Source organism: Grammomys surdaster, unplaced genomic scaffold (genome assembly GCF_004785775.1).
Source record: "Grammomys surdaster isolate TR1022 unplaced genomic scaffold, NIH_TR_1.0 61, whole genome shotgun sequence".
NCBI lineage: Eukaryota > Metazoa > Chordata > Mammalia > Rodentia > Muridae > Grammomys > Grammomys surdaster.
The window spans coordinates 17,841,716-17,860,621 of NW_021604563.1; positions in this window are offsets into that span (position 1 = coordinate 17,841,716).

An 18,906-nucleotide genomic window follows, 5' to 3' on the forward strand; every position below is an offset into this window, starting at 1 on the left:
TCCCAGTTAGTTGTTTTTCTAATGAAGCTAATCTGTTTTTTATATGCTTATTGATGTTGCCTTTTTCATTATACTGCTGGTGTTTCTAACTTGTTAAAAAATAATAATGTCACTTTCTTCCCTCATCTCAAACCTACTTCCCTCTCGCTTTCCTCATTTCTGTTAATTATTTCCCATGCATTATACTTACCTAAGAACTAACCATTAAAAGTATGTTTGACTATCCTTCTTTTTCCATTTCCTCCTTTAAAATTGCAAAGGCATATTAATCATGTTTCTGCAATTCTTATCTATTGCCAAAATTTCCCTCATAATATTTACATTTTTAATTCTTACCAACCCTTTAAGGCCAAAAGCAAATAATTTTTTATTATGAAGTCTGCTGTGATTACTTTTAACCCAAGACCACAATCAACTACAGATAGAATAAGATTATATCTTTATTAGGCATCATTCCAAAGCTTACTACAAATACAGCTCCCTACAGTAGAATAATCCTAATGGAGAGGTAAAGTATGCAAAGGAAAAGAGTTAGCAGAATAGTGGGTTATCAAATGAAAGATGCAAAAAATGAACACCAGCGAGCCTAGAATCATAGGACCTAGGATAATTGCTTACATTCATGCACTGACGTTTGTTCTCTGAATATTGTTAGTCGGGTGACTTTAGGTAACTTAACCTCATTAAGCAAGTTTTCTTCATGTTAAAAAGGTGCATAATAACAGTGATGCCACCAAGTTGCTATATGAAGATCCAATCAAATAGTGTGCACAAAAGGACCTGATAGAAACAAGATAATCAAATCTGAAAAAGCAGATACTTTTTGGTCTCTCATGTGAACTAGCTTCCAGAAATCTTTCAAATGTTCTAAAAAAAAAAAATCAATAAGTGCTATTTTCTAAATTTTTTCTTTATACAATTTGTTTTAAAGTTAGGATATCAAGTAATGTGTTTCATTTCCCATTCCCTCTTTCTAATGTCCAACCACTTCCTCCCTGCTCCCCTCCTCAAATAGCACTGATTCTATTATCAAGTCACATAAATCCATTAACCTCTATACCCCTCCTCTTTTAAGATCTGTTCTGCTGCACTTATGGTCTCCTTTCTATACTTTATAATCTACACACACACACACAGACACAGACACACACACACACACACACACACAAGAACACAGGATACAGATATAAGAGAAAATATGTCATATTTGCCTGAGTGTGGTTTAATTTAATGTAAGTTTCTAATCCTATTCATTTTGCTTTAAAAGTAATGATTTCAAATTTGTTTACAGAGCTGAATAAAATTTGATCATGTATATGAACCAAAATGTCTTGATTGATTGATCTATTGATAAGAATGTAGATTAATTTCATTTATTGACTATTGTGAAAAATTAGGCAACAAATATGGATGTGAAAGTGTTTCTATGGTATGTTGACTTGGAATCCTTTGGCTATATATCATAAAGCTGTGTCATATGGTAGTTCTATTTTTATTTTTATTTTTTTAAGAAACCTCTATTTAAATTTCCCTAATGGCTGAGCCACTCTACTCCCCTACCAGCAGTAAATAATCGTTATTCTTTACCCATATTATAGGCATTTATTTCTTCATGTTAGACTTTTTGACTGTGTTGAAATAGAGCTTCAAAGTATTTTTAATTTGTGTTTCTCTGTTGGCTGAGGACATTGAACACTTTTAAAATCTATTTATTGTCCATTTGTAGTTCAGGGTTTTTTGTTGTTGTTATCTAACTTTCACATTTGTTAGCACTTTTATTTATTAAAGGTTTGGTGTTGATACTTAATTTTTGCCGTTTTTTATATTTGAAGAATGTTAACTCCTCATTTTATCATACATGTAGCAAAATTTTTCTTTAATTTTGCAGGGCTATCTATTTGTTCTTGTAACTTTTATCATGCAGTTTGATTTTATAATTTGGCAAGTCAGAGGTTTTTTCCATACTATTGGAGGTTTTTTTTCCCAGAAAGTTCTTCCATGTACATTTAACTTATGTTTTTATTTAGTATTTTCAAAGTGAGAGATCTTATATTGTAGTCTCTATTCATTTTAAGTTGTTTTTTATACATGGTGAGAGGTTCATATATAATTTCATTACTCTACATGTGGATATAAGAGGCTGTTTTCTTTAGCAGTCTATGTTAATATACATGTTTTAAAAGTTAAGGGGCTGTATTTCTAGAGATTGCATTCTATTCCACTAGTTTTATGACAATATGACCATCTCTATGACCATGGATGTAGCATGATTTGAGATCATGTATTGGAATAAATCTGTCACTGCTTATTCAGTTTAGTATTGATCTGGCTATTTGTGTTTTTCTTATTTATTTATATATTTATTTGTTTATTTATCCATTCACCCATTTTTGTGGAGAGGGTTTGTTTCCATATATGTATTTCAGGGATTTTTTTTTCTAACCCTGTGAAGAATGTTGCTAGAACTTTTATCTGGATCGTGTTAAATCTGTAAAACAATTTCAGTAATATGACAATTATCAAAGTATTAGTTATATCAACTCATAAACAAACAAAATACTCCCGTTGCAGTGTGTTACTCAATTTAGTTCTTCAAGTATTAAACTTTTCATTTAGAGTTTTATGCTTTCTTAGTTATGCTCATTCGCATGTACTTACTAGTTTTGAAGTTTATGAACAGAATACTTCCCCAATTATGTTCTAGGAAAGTCAATAATTGAAATATATAAAATACATTTAATTTCTTATATTGATCGACTCTTTTATCCTATACTTTCTGAAAGTGTTTGTTGGATTAAATATATTTCTGTTGAATCTTTATGGTTTTATAAGATCATGTCAAAGATAATTTAACTTTATATTTTCTTATTTTTAGCCTTTTCATTCCTTTCTCTTGATTAACTTGGCAATCTAAAACCTTTAGCAATATATTAAACAAGAATAGTAAGACTAGGTACGCTGTTCCCTTCCAAGATTTTGAGAAATTTTTTTCATCCCCCCCTTAGAATAACATTGCTTATAGATTTCCCATAAATATATATTATATTGAGATAAGTTTCTTCTATTCAAACATTTTGAGATTTTTTATCATGAATGCATAGACATGGAGATGAACTTGTGACTTTTTGCAAAGACTATTCACATACTGTGTTACAACTGCTGATTTGTATATGTTGAGCCAATCAAATTCCTTGGATGAAAGCAATTTGGATGTTACATATGATCATCTTAATGCATTTTTATACTTATTTGTTCTTTCAATATATATATAATGTCTTATGAATAAACACAAACACACACAGTCCCCCATTATCCTTTCCTTTTTCTTTCTGAACCAAATAGTTTCTTCTCAAAACACTTTCATTGTTTTTCTAGAACGTCGTAACATTTAATTGGGATTTCCTTCTTGAGTATGGACAGTACAATTTGCCAATTATTACCACTGGAGATTAAGATTCTCCATCTCAGTGTAACTTCAATGTACCTATAGTTCCTCTGGTCTAGGTAATTTTTATTACCCCTATTCTATCCATAATAGAACATTATTGAGCCCAGTTTTGTATACATACATACTGAAGTTATGAATTTGTAAGTACAACAGACATGTCGTATCCAGAAGATGACAATTACAGCATTCCACTTACTATCCAGCTTTTACAGTTTTCTGTACTGTCTTCTGTGATGTTTTCTGAGCCTTTAAGAGAGAAATAATATAGATGTGTCATTTAAATCTGAGCATTAGAAAGTCACTAGTTCTCAGCATATTGCCAAGTTATGTATCCCTGCATTAACTATCACCTATAGCAAGTTAAAGCTTCTGAAAGGCTAAGAGGATAGAAATATTCTCTCTATGTAACTGTTCAGAACTTAGAGGGCAGTTTAATATCATGTTCATTTAGCAGACAATAATTGGTTTCCCAGGACCTATGACCTTCTCATCAATAGGTGTCTCCAAAGTTTACAATACTAGGTATGATTTCCTCCAGAGAAGTGATTCTAAATACAGTAAGAAAACAGTTGGTTACACACATCCTCCCAACAAAAGTCATGCAGTCATTGCACTAGTGGGCATATCATATTGTACTCTTGAATTCAGTTTGCGTGTGTGTTTGTGTGTGTGTGTGTGTGTGTGTGTGTGTGTGTGTGTGTGTGTGTGTTATCACCAGAGAAATGATGTATAGTTAGTTTTCTTATTATGTTATGCTTTAGTTTTTATATGAGGCTAATACTTACTTTGGAAAATGTGTTTGGTAGTAGTCTTATACTTTGAGAAGTATTGATATAAATTCTTCCTTAAAACATTTGTAGAATTTAGCAATGCATCTGTTTCGTCCTGGACTTTTCTTTGTAAGAACACTTTTGCTTACTGCTTCTTTCTTACTTGCTGTGTTATTTTAAGTTGTTATAACCTTCTTGATTTATTTTTTGTATTTATTAAACATGTGTATTACATGTGTTTAGAATTTACCCATTTCTTCTAGATTTTTGAGTATTTTGAAATACAAATTTTCATTATATTATCTTATGAGTCTGTGGAGTTCTTTGGAGTCTGTGGTGACATCTACTTTTTCACTTTTAAATTTATTAATTCCAGTCCTTTTTTTCTGTTTCTTTTGGTTAGTTTGGGTAGTGGCTTGTCAAGCTTGTTTCTCTTTTCAAAAAAGCAACTCTGGCTGATTCTCTGTAATATTCCTTTAGTCTCCATTTCATTATTTTTGCCAAAACAAAAATATTGTTTAATTTATTCTTGAGAACTTCATACTTATCTACAATTTGATTTTATCATATCCACTTCACTTCCTCCTTTTTAGCTCCTACCAGAACATAGCAACCTTCCCTCACAATATCCTGTACGATTTTTTTAATAAACAGAGTCTATTTGCTGTTGCTTGTATGAGAATGGGAGAACTGGAGCATAGGTAACATTTTTGCTCCAGAAGCCATCAACTACCAACTTCACCGTGGACAGGGATGGGACCTCATGACCCCTGTCCCCATCCAGTGTAGAATTGTGGCTGACTTGAACTTGTACAGATTTCCTGCCTAGAGTTATACTTGCTGTGAGTTTATATGAGCAGTCGTGTTGTCATGTCCAGAAAGAAAAACATTGTTTCACAGTAGTCCTTCGTTGTCTCTGCCTATGATTTCAGTACCTCATATTCACACATAGACAACTTATATGCCCTAAATGTTTACTGTTCTGGTAGTCAATTGAATTTGAGTTTAGAATTTTTCTTGTTTTATAAGACATGGGGTATAAAATAAGGTTATTTATTTTCTGTCTCTCTAATATTTGATGTAAGTACTTAGAACTTTCCTCTTAGAACGTCTTTGGCTGCATCCCAGAGGTTCAATATCTCTATTTGTGGGAAACTACTACTACATTTGAGTAAGTTTCTAATGGCTTGTCATTTAAAAAGAAATGAAATAACTATGAAATACTTCTATGGTTTAGAAACTCAAAATTTTACACATTACTTCCCAAATCTTATAAATTCAGTTGTCCCTAAAGCCTTTTAGCTAATTTGTAGAGCATTATAATGTTCAGACAAAAATCCAGAGACACTGATAATAATTGTTTCTTAAACAACTCTACCTTAACTTAAAAACATTTTCTTCTGAGAAGTTCAATGTAGAATCTATTATTGCCTTGGCATATAAGAAAACTGGAAAGGAATTCAATTTCTTTTCATTCTCACACTTGGAGAATAGGAGTGAATTATGTTCTCTACTCCATGTAAATTTTGTATGAAAACAAGCCTTTTTGGGAATGTATCTACCTCGGAACAACGAATGTCTGACTTTTCATCTATTCACATTTTTTTTTGTTTTAATTGGGAAAAGTAACTCATAGTTTTTATGATAAGAGAGAGATCAAGCTCTTAAATTTTTAGAATTATAAAATTCAGGTTTAAATTATATATTAATATAAAACATGTCGTTTTAACTCCTGTAACTTGTTAACTGTGCTATAATGGCTCCCAATAATAAATTAGTTTAGTGCCAAAAATAAATTTTATTAGGTATAATTAAGATTTAACTATAAGCTATTACTGGAATATATATGTGTGTGTGTGTGTGTGTGTGTGTGTGTGTGTGTGTATTTAGAGAAAGAGAGAGAGGAAAATGATTATGATAGTAGGGAGAATAACAATATCTATCATCTCACACATATATTTTGAGCAATAGCAGTCACAATCTGCTTAAGCAACAAAAAATCCTCATACAATATAATTTTATTAAAACTTTGTGTTAATGCTGGTTCTCCTTTTATTATATTTTATGCATATGTACAGATGCTAATAACTCGGTAATTTCTTGGTACTGGGCCAAGTTCTCTGTAGAATGTTGTATATTATATGACTTTCTAATTAAAAATGCCATTGCATTTTAATAAGGACCACAATTTTAATGATTCATGTAACTCTCTGCTTGAGAAAGTCATTAATATATGTGTCCCAGTTGTCTCATCTGTATAAGGGATATAGGTGGTATTTTATGTATTTAAAGGACCAGAAATTTTTATTAAGAAAAACTATTTGTTGTGTTATCAATTTGTGTAAAATGTACAAATAAAGGCAAATTTACTCTTATTCTTCTCCAAAGCCAACAAAAATCCATAGGAGGATTTTTTTAATGGAGAAAGTAACTTCTAATGTCAATAAATCACAAGCCAAGAAATGAAACTGTTAAATATCACAAAATCATGATGAAATTTAGAGAGACACATGAGAATGAAAATGAGAATTCTCTGTCTTTGATATATCCAAAAGAGCAAATTGTTGGGTTTTCTAAATTCTTACAGTTTTCATAGTTTATTTTTTATTTTTCTTTCTACTTCTTGAAAAATTGTAAACTTTTACTAATCTGTTTCTAAAGAGGCTTACATGTCCCATGATCTATTTGAAGAAATGAAGAAACTGTTTTTTGGAATGGTGAGTTTATTTCCAGTTTATATGACACTGGATGATTTCTTCTAACACTTATCATGGTCATTGTATGATGGCCATTTTCACTCACTTGTGTATTTTTGTGTGTTTGTGTGTGTGTGCATGCGCGCATGCAAGAGAAAGAGAGGGGGGAGGGAGGGAGGGAGGGAGGGAGGGAGAGAGAGAGAGAGAGAGAGAGAGAGGGAGGGAGGGATGCAAGGTCTTATTCTTCGATGGGTGATAGAATTAGAAAGGGTGGAAGAATCCTAAAAGTCTGACTGAATCTGTTATTTCACTTATTCTTGAGTATGTTTTCCTTTAATTTTCTACATTTTGCTGTGAGATGGAGCACGGAGAAACCCCTTTTAAAGGGCAAGCTTTCCATGGGCATTCAGTGATTCTGATATGACAATTATGCCTTTCCTCTTTCCTTTGGAGGTTGGTTGGATGCTATACAGTAAAATAAAAGGCTCACACTTATGGGTTTTTCTGCAAGACAACTCTTATCTGGGTGTGATGACTCAAGCTTTTAATCCCAACACTGGGGAGGCAGAAGAAGATGGATCTCTGTGAGTTTAAGTACAGCCTGGAATACACAGTGATTTTCAGGACAACCAGAACTATCTAGTGAAGTCCTGTCACAAAAGAACAACCAAAACCAAAAACAAACAAACAAAAACAAAAAATAAAACCAGACACTCTTGTAATGCAAATTTTCAAACACAAGACAATTGTCCACAATAGTACAAGCACAATACTATTTCCTTCTATGTGACAAGGTGTCATATATCCCAGGCTGGCCTCAAACTTGTTACTTACTGAGGATTTTTGTAAATTTCTTATGCTCTTGCTACTACCACTCAAGTGCAGGCATTATAGGTATGAGGGAAGAAACATGAATAATTTATGCAGTACTGGTGATCAAAAGCTAAGACTTAAACTTGCTAGGCAAACAGTGTACCATCTGAACTAACAAGCCTAGCCCCAACAATATTATTTTTTGTTTTCAGAGACAGGGATTCACTATCAGCCCTGGATGTCTTGGAACTCCCTATATATACCAAAATGACCCCAAACTCACAAAGTTCTGTCTCTCAAGAACCAATATTAAAGTACCACTACTCTTGGCATAACAATAGTGTCCTTTTGATTGAGAGTTTCACATCAGTATACAATTCCTTTTGATCACTTCCACTCCTTCCTTCACTTCCTGCTCTCCAAGTTTTCTCCTAGTTCTCACTTTGCCTTTTCAGTTTCTTGAATTCTTTAACTCACTGAGTTCATGTAGTGTTGCCAGTCTTTTTGTGGATGTAAGATCATCCATCAACTCGAACATTGAAAAGTCTCCAGAGGCCACATTCTTGAAGAAAATCAACTCTCATTCTAGCTTCAGCTACCAGTGGTCCTCAGCTATGTCTTTTGTGAAATAGTGTATCCTGAGTATAATAGACCCATTACAGATAAGGGCTCACGATAGCTGCAGCTGCACCCACAAAATCAAGCCAACCAAAGTGTCAATATGAATGGAAGAGAGGCCAGTGAAGTCTCACCCTTAGCTGAATAACAAAATCATTTTAAAATGTTTTCTTCTGGCTTAATGATTGAGCTTGATGCTCTTGCAGACTTCAGGAGTTCACCTCCCAAATCCCAGATGGAGCAGGGAGCCTCTGGGGGCAGGGCAGCCCCTGGGTTGGAAAGTTCAGAGTTGGGGGCAGGGTATGCAAGGTAGAGACTGAGGGATGCTAAAGAAGCTGGATGTCAGGTCTGCTTTGGTATGTAAAATATGCACCTCAGTCTCTTGTACTGGGTAGGAAGCCAAACAATCACTACTAAGCAACTGGATTAACTCCCTAATCCTATAGTTGAAACTATAATAAAGACTGTTTTCTACTACTCAAAATCAAGACTAAGGAAGGTTTTTACCTAATGATCAGAGAAAGGGGTTGACTTTGTTTGAGGATATTAAAAAACTGAGTAGAACAACAGAAAATTTCAGAGTAATTGCTTTTGTAAAACAAGACTTGGTAGAGTAAGAAAAAGGTGAAGGACTATAATTTCAATGTTTTTCTTTGTTTTTCTCTTTGGAACTTATTTCGAAAAGAATCTCAAGAGTTTTCAGAAACCTCTACTCGAGTTTTGTTTTTGTTTCTTTTTTTTTAAGCTAGAATTTACAAAGAAAAGGCAAAAAAAAAACCTATAAAAATTAAGCCCTACCAATTTACCAGTTCAAAGAAGTACCTTGATAAAGTTGTGATATTTTCTGGCAAACGTAACATCAGATGGCCTCAGATTTCTCTGAAACACAGCTTAATGTAAAACGTCAATGGAGCAAAATCTGTAAAGCTCTCAGGGAAAGCAAATGTGATAACAAACAAGTTGTTTGCCATGTTGAGAAACAATAGTGAGACATTTGCAGAATGGAATGACTCAGGATACAGTATAAGGATAAGGTTTTTTTTTTTAAATAACAAAATCTCCTCCGTCAAAAAAGCAATTTTTAAAACTTTCTAACATAAAAACCCCAAATAGTTTGTTTTTAAGATGAGTCGAAGATCTTAAAAGACATCTCTCAAGAGGTAAATAAATGACAGAGCTAACACCAGAAAGAATCCCAGCACTGAGTAAGGGAAGAAAATACAAAGCCTCACCCCTAGCCAAGAAGTTATTTGCAATTGATACCTGCTGGGAAAGGAAAAATCATCTTTTTCCAAGGGATTTGCACTGGGATATCACCCATACTCCAATACAGGCCTAGATTAGTTGGCTAACAGATAACATATTCTGTTTCTTTGTTTTTTGTTTGTTTGTTTTGGGTTTTTGCTTGTTTATTTTGTCTCATGTGTGTGCTTCCTTATCTTTTAAAATTATATTACATTGCCATTTGGTGTATTTAGAAGCGGCTTGTACATTTTACCTGCTTTACAATAGGTTCTCTTCCTTCTCATTTTACTAGGCTGAATCATGACATATTAGCTTCCTATAATTCATTCCCTAAGTCTGTTGTTTGATTGTAAGCTTGTGCCCACATAATCCCAAACTTATGTATATACTATTGTGGCCCTGCCCAATATATATATAGCATTGCATATAATCAAAAACATAAAAAAACCTTAATGATGCCATTCAAAAATACAGAATTTAGAGTTAATATCAAGATGACACACAAATTATATGGATCAAGCTTGTGATTACAGCATGCTGATTAAAAACATAAATATTTGTATTGTTATCTCTACATTGATATCACAGTGCTTAATTGATAACCATTACTTCACTAAAGCCAATTGTGGCAAAGTGAGTTGTAGCATTATAAGAATAAAAAATTTAGGTCTGGCTCTCTGTTTTTAAGTATTTGACTACAAGCAGATCATCGCTGTTAACAAATTTCTGATCAACTGATTTCAGGATCTAAAAAACCTGAACTGGTAGCTTTATTAGCTTCCTAAGTTTTCACAGTTGTGCTAACAAGGGCAGTGTACCAACTCTGAACTGCATGCAAACAACAGTGTGAGGCTTTTTATTGAATTGGTTTTGTAGAATATTGATCTAGCAGGAGTTGGTACCATTGGTGGCCTTGTTAGGATGTCTGAGGCTGCCTATAACTGATCCCATTGTCCACTCCTTCTCCCTATTTTCTATGTATCTGGGGACACAGATAAACTTCTAACAACATGCAGGCTCTCCTTCAGAACTTATACCAACCACTTTGCCATTCTGCACAATAATTTTCCCAATTTACTTATTCACCAGGTAGGTATTTCCACTAAATAACATTTCACTTTGTAAGGTAAATCATTTTAGCAGTTTTTCAGGGACATAAATTGGACAAAGATATGAGGTTTTGATAACTCTTACCAAAGATTCACTGTAGCCTTAAATTCTCTTAATGGTTTTACAATAGAGTTGATATAAGTGTACTTTCTTGCTCTCAGAACTATACCTTAAAGATCATAAATTCCATATTACAGATATAACCCAAGATAACTACTCATAAAAGGAAATATGATGTGAACTATAAAACAATGGAATAAATCTAATTTGCTACCTAGTACAAAATTCTTGGTAAATTAATGAAACATTCAGAGACCATCCCCCATGTGTTTCTTTTTAAATTGCAATAAAAAGCATATTGTTGGAAATTCACTGAACTTCTTTTGATTCTGAGAGCTAGTTGACTCACAGATCATTTGTCTGTGTTTGTTTTTATCAACTTGTGTTATATTACAGAAAGAAAAGTATATCGCTTTAAAATCATACTTAACATTAGCTGTCACTGTGACAAAAATTTGGGAAACAGAAATATAAAGAGAAGAATCAGTTCTTCTTTAAAATATCTGAAAGACTACCATACAGAAAATAAAGAATTATTTTAAGTTTATCTTTATAAAAGAACCAAAGCAACAGAGGAGATTTTAGTTCAGTATTAAATAGAATCATATAACTAAAACTGTCAAAAAGTGGCACCTTCAATCTTATATAGTAAAGGACTTTCATAATTGGAAGTAGTCGAGCAGAGCATGGATTATCATTCATCAAGAATGTTGTTAAAGAAATTCTGGAATTTTATTTGTATTTGGGAAAGAGATGAATTGTTGAGTGAGCTGTTGAGAACTGAAGACCCTTCTGGCACTAAAATTAGAAGATTTTTTTTTCCTTAGAAAAAATTCTCTTCAAAAATGTATTCTCTAAGTTACTTCTACAAAATAACTTGGCTTCAAATGAAGTTAAAGACCAAAAAGTAAATGTAGAGGAAAATATTTGAAAAGTATTTTGTGTAAAAAATGACTATACTTGATATTTTAATAAATCATAGAAAACAATCAGAAAAGAACACTGCTTGGTAGAAAGATGAATTCATTCACAGAAAAAGAAATACAAAATATTGTTAAGTTTAATAAATATCTCAGAAACAATCAAAGAAATATAAATCATACCAACTTTTCCCAAACTGAAGATTTATAATTTAAGTGTTGAGAAGTATTTACTAATTTATTTAATAATTAAAGGATACTCAAATTGTGGTGAAAGTGATTAAAAACTGAAATACATTCAACAACTTTTAACATTTCCTTGGTGTCAAGTAATCTTGAAACGCTTCTTGAGTTGTATCACAAAATCTTCCTTACTAGAAAGGTATTCATGTATTCACTTTACAGGTGAAAAACAGAAATCTAGGAAGTGTGGCCCTCTTCCAGAGATCTTGTATTTGCTCATTGGTAGGATTGGAACCCAGCAGGAAGTCAGCATGACTCTGAAGGTAAAGCTCCTAACCACTGTCATGTGCTAACTTCATTCTCTTTCCTATCATGCCCCCTGACTTTCCTTCTGTGTCTCATGCTAGCACATCCAGGCTATCAACACCTTCAAACACCTCTCTCCAGAATTATTTCTTGCATTAAAAAAAAATGAACCAACATAGTTTTTTTTAAATATTCCAACTTTCATACAGATTTAATGAACTTACATTCTGCTTTTCCATTAGAATAATCTCTGAATTTTACCCTGTGTTTGACTCTTTCTGGACTAAAATTTAGCATTTAATCACTAAACTATAACTACTTGAATGCTTCCATACTAGATTTAAGTAATATGCCTTCAAGTATTTTAGCATGGCTTTAAAATTGATGAAAGTTTAAATAATACTATAAATAGGATTTCAGAGCAAGAATTCAGGTTCCTCTATTGCTAATGAATAATACTATATTTGCTACAACTAAGAAACCAATGTTGTTAAAGAATTATCTAAAGTTTATATACAGTCATACTATCTTAGTCCTTAATGTGTTCCTTTCTGTTCCAATATTCCATCTAAGACACAGAATTACATTTAGTTGTCACATTTCATGAGGCTTCTCTGGGATATGATGATTTCTCAGACATAATTTAAGTAAATACATAAAATGAATTGCTGCTTGTTGTGACGTGTGACAATTTGTTTCAAGAAGTTTTCATCTATTAACTTGATTTTCTACGTTCCCAACAGGTATAGAACTTATGCTATTGTTATGATAGCTGAAAATACTCACATGAAATGTCCAAAGACAATTGAAACAACTCACCAACTTAAATTTTATAACTATTAATAAAATGGGGCCCTCTGACATGCAGCTACTCTTTAGTCATATGCTTTCAGAAATTCTATTATTTGTACTTCATAAAGACACATGTATGACCTTAATCATACTGCTGATAGCTAATACTCTCCCGCTTCTCTGGCCTTCCCTGCTCCTTAATTCCATCTGTTATGAATTTTTTATAAGAAATATATTAAATGGCATCTTATACATGCTAGATAAGGTAATAAATGGTGATTTAATTTGAGACACTATTTTAACATTTTTATTCAGGAATGCATAATAAAAATCTGCATAATTAATATCCCCATTGAATTATCTGTTAAGTAAAAAAAATAATTACCACTAATTTGTCTTTATAACACATATGAATGTATCCATCCTTTCAAATTCCCATTCTGGAACCCTAATCCAAATGGGATGCCAGAGATGGAATCTTTTGAAAGGTAATTCACTTTATAAGACCATATGGTGGAGCTCCCATGATAGGACTGTTGTACTTAAAATAAAGGAGAAGAGACTTTGACACTACATCAGGTGATGATGCTGATAGCAGAAAGTGGCCATCTGCAAGCCTGGAAAAAAATCAAAGTAGGGCAGTAATCAGGATGTGAGACTGCCCAGCCTCTAGTTTGTGAGAAATAAATGTTTGTTGTTTAAACCAACAAGCCAGTTTTTTGTTTTATTTACTTTTTATATTAATATATATTAAATATACAAAATAATGGCTCTGTTACACTTTTCCTTTTGATTTTCTGAGGCATGTTTTTATACTGTAACACATCCTGGTCTCAAATTCTTTCTTTAGCCTCTCAACTGCCTATATTACAAAATTGGGCCATCATAACTGATTCATTATTATACTTACATAAAATCTATAGTGTGCTTTTATCATAGTCACTTTCTATTACCTTCAGTTGTCACCACTTTTCTTCCTGTGAGTCCACTTCCTCCCTCCAACAAAATTCCTCCTTTATTCTTGTGTCTTTTTACTTAATCTAGACTCGGGAAAATAAGAAAAATAACACATCTTTCTTTCTAGGTCTGGTTTTATGTGATGATTTCTACTTAGATCCATTTTCCTACAAACAGTCTTCTTTTGCTCTTTGTGGCTAAGCAATACTCTCTTGTATATATATAGTACACTGTGGTGGTTTGAACAAGAATGGCTTCCACAGGTTCTTACAGCTGAAGAAGGAATAAGAGGTGTGGCCTTGTTGGAAGAGGTTTGTCACTAAGGGATGACTCTGAGGTTTTGAAAGACTTGTGCCAGTCCTGTGGTCTCTAGTTTTGTCTAGTGTTCACTCATCAAGATGTAAGCTTTTAGCTACTACTATAGCACTGTGCCATGATAGTCATAGATTCTCTGACCCTATGAAATTTTGAAGCACCCAAAAATTCTTTCTTTTGTATGTTTTCCTGATCATGGCATCTCATCACACCAGTGGAAACATAATTAACATTTTTCTTTGTCTATTCATATAATGATGGTCACCTAGGCTGATTTCATAACCTTGCTATCCTGAACAATAAACAGTGGTAGGCAATTATGCTGAAATAGATTCCTTTGGCTGTTGTGAGTAGTGCTGAAGGGATGTGTAGGTATTTCTGTGCTATGTTGACTTGGTTGTAATCATTTGACTATATATCTTGGAATGCTATAGATGGAAGGTAACACTATAATAAATAGTGTTACCTTGAGATATATTCAAAGCCTAAACTAAGTAAAAAGACACGAGAATAGAAGAGGGATTTTTTTGGAGAGAGGAAGTGGACTCACAGTAAGGAAAGTGGGGACAACAGAAGGTAAGAAAGTGAATAGAAAGTGACTATGATATATATGTATATATACATATGCATTTCCTTAAGAAAAGTAAGATTATATGTATGCACATATGTATATATGTACACTCTGGAAGAAAGTGGCCATCTGCAAGTCTGGTAAGAAACAAAGTACACACACATAAATATTATATGCTGTATACCATATACTGTATATCATATATTATTATAGATTATACATTATACATAATATATTACATGTATTAGGATATATAGTATGTATATATAATATATAGCATATATATTATATATCTTAGTTTTCTTGAGTACCCTCTATTCTAGCTTTACCCAATAATAGTGCTAGTTTACATCCACACCAATGGTGTTTTAGGGTCCCCTGCCACCAGCCATGCATTCTCAGCAGAAGTTGTGTTTTTTTGGTCTGGGATAAGATTGAATCTCAGTGTAATTTTTTTTACATTTACATATGGCTAAGGTGGGTGATCATTTTTAATATACGTATTAGCCATTGAAACTTTGTTTCTTTAAATATATGTTCAATTTGTTCACCCATGTATTGATTAGATTTTTATTTTCTTAAGATTTTGAGTTATTTTTATATTTTAGATATTAATTCTTTGTCAGATGAATTGCTATCAACAATGTGCATGATCTATCTAATATCATATAATCATTGAAATTAATTAGTAATGATTCTGTTATTTCTTGTCCTAGCATTAGATTACTATGAAACTCTTTCCTATGCCTGTATCTTCCAGTAGCTTCAGTTTCGTGTCTATTTTTAAACTTTAATATACTTATATTTATTATATGTACATTGATGTTTTGGTATTCTGCCTGTATGTATGTCTGTGTGAGGGTGTCAGATCCTCTGGAACAGAAGTTATAGACAGTAATGACTCGCATGTGGGTGAATTGAACCTGGGTCCTCTGGAAGAACAGTGCTCTTAACCACTGGGCCATTTCTCCAGTCCCTCAGTTTCAGTTCTTACATTGAGGTGTTTGATTCATTTTAAATTGATGTTTGTACCACAGTATAGTTTCATTTTTCTATATGTCCAGTTTTCCAGCACCATTTTTAAGGAAACTGTATATGTTCACAGCAGGTGTTGGGACTCATATTGTTGTAAGTGCATGAACTTATTTCTGGATCTTATATCACATTTCATTAGTATTTGTGTCTGTTTGAGTACTACATGCTGTGTTTGTTATTATGGTTCTGTGGTGTATTCTGGACCCAGATATTACCAGACTTTTAGCGTTATTCTTTTCTCTAGGGATTGTTTTGACTTTTAGGGTTGTTTTGTTTTTGTTTTGTTTGTTTGTTTTGCTTCTATGTAAATTTTAGGAATTTTTATTAATTCTGTGAAGAATGTGTAGCACCTTTCTATAAAAACATTTTATTTTAGGGATAACCAAAAAATGCTTAGAACAACTTTAAGTTTTTCCAAAAAGATATGTCCAGCAGAAAACTAAGCCTAGTCATCTGTGTCAACTATTTCTCTACAGTTGTTTTTGATTTGGCAAGTATGTGGGAAACACCTGCAGTTTTTGATTTTGTGAAAAATATCACAGGTTTTTACTTTGATTTGTTGGAGGACAGGTATGTGGACAAATTTCCAGGCATCTTCTTATTGATTAGCAGTTATCACTTGGGTTTCCTTTCCTTTTAATTCAAGTCACTGCTAATATAGAAACAGGTTCTACACTTTTATTAAGTAAATATCCTTTTTTAAAAAAATCTCTGAAATTACTTGCTGGTGGTCCAGGCTTCTATAAGAAGGCAGCCTGAGGAAACCCGGGGAAGCAAGCCAGTAAGCAGCACCTTCATTGCTCCTGCCTCTAGGTTACTGCCATGCTTGAATTCCTGTCTTCTTTTTGGTGATGAACAATGAAGTGGAAGTGGAAGCCAAATAAACCCTTTCATCCCCAACTTCCTTTTTGGTCATGGTCTTTCATTGAAGCAATAGAAACACTAAGACAAGTTGCTTCATAGAATCCATGTGCAAGCAAGGCTTTGACTCTATCTAGTCACCTTGGAACTTAGTGTAGAGAGTTCCACCATTCATTCTGTTGACACATAGCCAAGACAGAATCATTTCAGCAACACCAACTTTTACAAGTCCTGGTAGCCAAACTGCAAGTAAATATTTGTTTAAGAGGGGTCACAGAAACCAAAATATCTCAATAGGCATGGAAGAATGGGACATCAAAACAAACCCACTTTAATAGAAGCATAAAAGTCAACAAAGCAAAACAAAAGCTTTCACCACAGCTACCACCCATGACCTATCACCAACTGACTCTAACCCCTTATAAAGAAATAAAAAAGAAAGAAAGAAAGGAAGGAAGGAAGGAAGGAAGGAAGGAAGGAAGGAAGGAAGGAATCCAAAAGTATGAAAATAGCCAAAATGTCAGAATAAGAATTTGGAATCTTCCTGTTCAGAAGAATTAATGATCACATAGAAGAGTAAAATAGATACACACATTTAAAAAAGCATTCCAATATCTTGATAAGACAGTTTCTAGAGTAAACACAACAGTTAATAAATCAGAAATTAACTTTCAAAACATGGAGGAAAATGTTATCAAAGATATTGACATAATGAAAAATAACCAAATTCTAATATTTAAAATGAATGAGGTGGTCAATCAAATCAAAACCCCAACACACATTCGTAACAAACAAAACCATGCAGAAAAATTAATTTGGGGAATGAAAGACAAAGTAAAGGTAATAATACAAATATACATATGTAAGGAAAAAATAAGGGACACGAAGAATATTTCCAAGTCTGAGACACATTCTACAGTCCAAAGCTGAGAATTCATGATCTAGAATGAGCAGAGCTAAAATCAAGTGGAACAAACAGAGTATTTAGTGAAATCATAATACAAAAGTTGCCAAATTTAGAGTAGAAGATGTGCTTCCAAACACAAGAGGCATATAAATATACAAATAGATATTATGAGGAAGGAAACTCTCCATGTCACATTAAAATACAATGTAAAGCAATAATTCTAAAAGCAGTATGAGAAAGAGAACAACTCACCTACAAGGGCAGAAATACCAGAATTACCCCAGACTTTTCATCAACAACCATAAAAGTCAGAAGAACAGGGAATAAAATATATCAAGGTCTGAAAGTAAACAATAGTGAAACAAGAAAGCTATGCCCTAAAAATCTTTCTTTCAAAATTGATGGAAAAGTAAAAGGTCTTTCAAGACAAGCACAAATTAAGGCAATTTCTGACAAGCAAGCTAGTACTGCAGAAAGTTCTTAGTGGAATATTTTACAGAGAGGAAGATGAAAGAGAAGCTAACTACAGATAAGCCAGACATGGAGGGAAAAACAACGTCCAACACAACAACTTCAAATCTAACATGAGAGTGGGAAGAGAAATATCAATAATTCACCAAAATAGAACACCACCTAACATATGTACAGGAAATAGCAAACCCCTTACTATAATAACCTTAACTCATTACTAAAAAGATATACATTAGCACAGTGAATTAAAAGACAATAACCTACTATAAGCTTTCTTTTTTAAAGAAAAACAACCAGTAAAGACACCCAAAACTTCTTATCAAAGAATGGAAAACAAATTGCCAAACAAATGGAAAATGTAAACAAATTGGCAGCCTTATACCAGGCAAAGTAAACACCAAACCAAAGATTAGATTAAACTAAACCAAGAAAAGATTATAACAGATGGTGTATATTGATAAAAGGAACAATTCATCAAGAAAATATAGTAACTGTAAGCCTTCATGCACCAAATATTGGTGCTCCTAATTTCATAAAACAAACACTAAAAGACAAAGACCACATGACTTGACATCACAATAATGGGGACTTCAGTAGTCCACTATCAAACTTACATAATTCTTCCAGAAAAATGATAGAGTTAGAATATACTATGAATGAATGGGCCTTAACTAATATATACAGAATATTCTACCCAACAAATAGGGAACATGTATTTTTCTCAATAGGACAAGGAACTGTCTCCATAATTGATAACATCACAGAACACAAGTCAATATTCAAGAAATGTGGGAGGAGAAAGAGGGAGAGGGAGGGGGAGGGGGAGGG